This window comes from Panthera onca, chromosome X (genome assembly GCF_046562875.1).
Source record: "Panthera onca isolate mPanOnc1 chromosome X, mPanOnc1 haplotype 2, whole genome shotgun sequence".
In the NCBI taxonomy this organism is placed as follows: domain Eukaryota; kingdom Metazoa; phylum Chordata; class Mammalia; order Carnivora; family Felidae; genus Panthera; species Panthera onca.
Genome location: NC_138357.1, coordinates 85520127 through 85522350, shown reverse-complemented (window position 1 = coordinate 85522350; position 2224 = coordinate 85520127). Strand labels below are relative to the sequence as shown.

The window sequence follows — 2224 nt, the reverse complement described above, 5'->3', positions numbered from 1 at the left end:
GATCCTAAACCAAATCTGTCTGATGCCCTGGTGATTACTTCTTAGATATAACACCAAATCATGGTCTAAGAAAGAAAAAATTGCTAAGTTGGACTTCATTAAAATTAAAACTTCTGTTCTGCAAAAGATTCTCTTAAGAGAATGTAAAGACAAGCCACAAACTGGAAGGAAATATTTCAAAAATACATATTAGATAAATGACTTGTATCCAAAGCACACAAAGAACAATTAAGATTCAACAACAAAAACAAAACAATTAAAAATGGGCAAAATATATGAACAGAGGTACACATGCACATCTGACCTGGCCCTGGTTGTCTGAGTTTTTCCCACTACAGCCTTCCTCCTCCTAGCTCCTACTGCCAGAATCCCACTTTATGGCTGTTGGCATGCCCCCCCTCCCACTCCCCACCCCTCCCTGCTTTTCTCTATTCCCCACTGTTTCCCCTTCTCCTGTCCCTCCTGCTCCTCTCTGCTCTGCATGAAGACATCAGCCTGCACACCAAGGGTGCCCTTCCCCTTGATACAGTCACTTTCTACAAGGTCATTCCCAAAAGTAAGTTCATCTTAGTGAACACCCAGTATCCCTATAGTGAGCAGCAGGACAAGTTCAAGAGTTTGGCTGAAAACTCAGCCTCCAGTGTTGATCTCTTGGTGACAGAGGTAGGGATCTCAGGTAATGGTGATAAGCTGAATCTGGATCTGAGTGAGAAATACAATCTGGCAAAGTGAACTACCAAGTCTTCTACCTCTTCCAGGATGGGGACTTTGAGAAACCATCACCCTCACCATGGTGAGGCAGTTAAGGTTGGAACATCTAATGCTGGCTAAAAGGGCAAGGAGTCTGCCTAGGTATGCCTGGTTGTCTACCTGCATATGGCACCCTTGCTGGGGAGTTTATCAGGGCCTCAGGCATGGAGGCCCAACCTTCCCTCTTTAAGCAGGGGCACGACAAACTCACAAGTGTGAAGGAGATTGAGAAGTGGGCAAATACCCAAAGATCGTGGGGAAAGGCCTTAGACCAAGGTGAGGACTTCCCAGCAGTAGAAATGACCCAGATCACCAAGCTGATTGAGAAGAACAAGATGAGTGATGAGAAGAAGAAAAAGGTTCAAAAGAGCTTTAAACGTCTTGATTGCCTTCCAGAAGAAGGGGGCCAAGAAGGAAGGGCTGTAAAAAGGCACTTCAGGCTTACCAGGGTTTGGTGGGCATGGGGAGGGGAGTGTTACCCGCTGTGAGACCCTTCTGGAATATAAGAGAGTGGTGGGAAAAGTAACACTAATCCAGAAATCTGAGCATGATTTGACATTGATACTGATGTGACCATGCTTGGGACATTACTATAGCCAATAGGTGTGCAGTGGTATCTCATTATTTTAATGACATATGATGTGGAACATCTTTCAATGCTTATGTATATGTATATGTCTTCTTTGGTGAGGTGTCTGTTCATATATATTTTTTTCCCACTAAACCTAAAGTCTAAGTTTCTTACAAGCTAAATATACTTTTACCATACAATTCAGCAATCACACTCCTTATTTATTTAAATGAGTTGGAAAGTTATAGCCACACAAAACCCTGCACATTAATGTTTATAGAAACTTTATTCATCATTGCCCAAACTTGAAAGCAACCAAGATATCATTTAATAGATAAATGGATAGCTCTGCTACATGTGTACAATGGAGTATTATTCAGCACTAAAAAGAAATGAGATCAATCATGAAAAGACATGGATGAAACTTAAATGGAAGTGGAAGAAGCTAATCTGAAAGGCTACATACCATAGGATTCCATGCATATGACATTCAGGAAAAGGCAAAACTGCACAGACAGTAAAAAGTGCAATGATTGCCATCAGTTCAGAAAAAGGGAGGGGGGATTAATATATCAAGCTCAAGAGAGTTTTAAAACAATGAAATTCTTCTGTATGATACTGCAGTGGTAGATACATGACATTATGTATTTTTCTTTATTTTAATGTTTATTTATTTTGAGAGAGAGAGAGAGAACATGAGCAAGGGAGGGGGAGAGAGAGAGGGAGAGAGAATCCCAAGCCGGCTCTGTGCTGTCAGTGCAGAGCCCAATTTAGGCTCAGTCCCATGAACCATGAGTTCATGACCTGAGCTGAAATCAAGAGTCAGACGAACTGACTGAGCCATCCAGGTGCCCCTTATTTTTCAAAACCCATAGAATGTTCAACTGAAAGAATGAACCCTTA

The 2224-nt window shown here is 41.8% G+C and overlaps 1 pseudogene; it reads left to right on the top strand.

The window, feature by feature from the left end:
- The first annotated feature begins 262 nt into the window (after positions 1-262).
- LOC145713798 (endoplasmic reticulum resident protein 29 pseudogene) lies at positions 263-1176 on the top strand (annotated as a pseudogene).
- The last annotated feature ends 1048 nt before the right edge of the window (positions 1177-2224 follow it).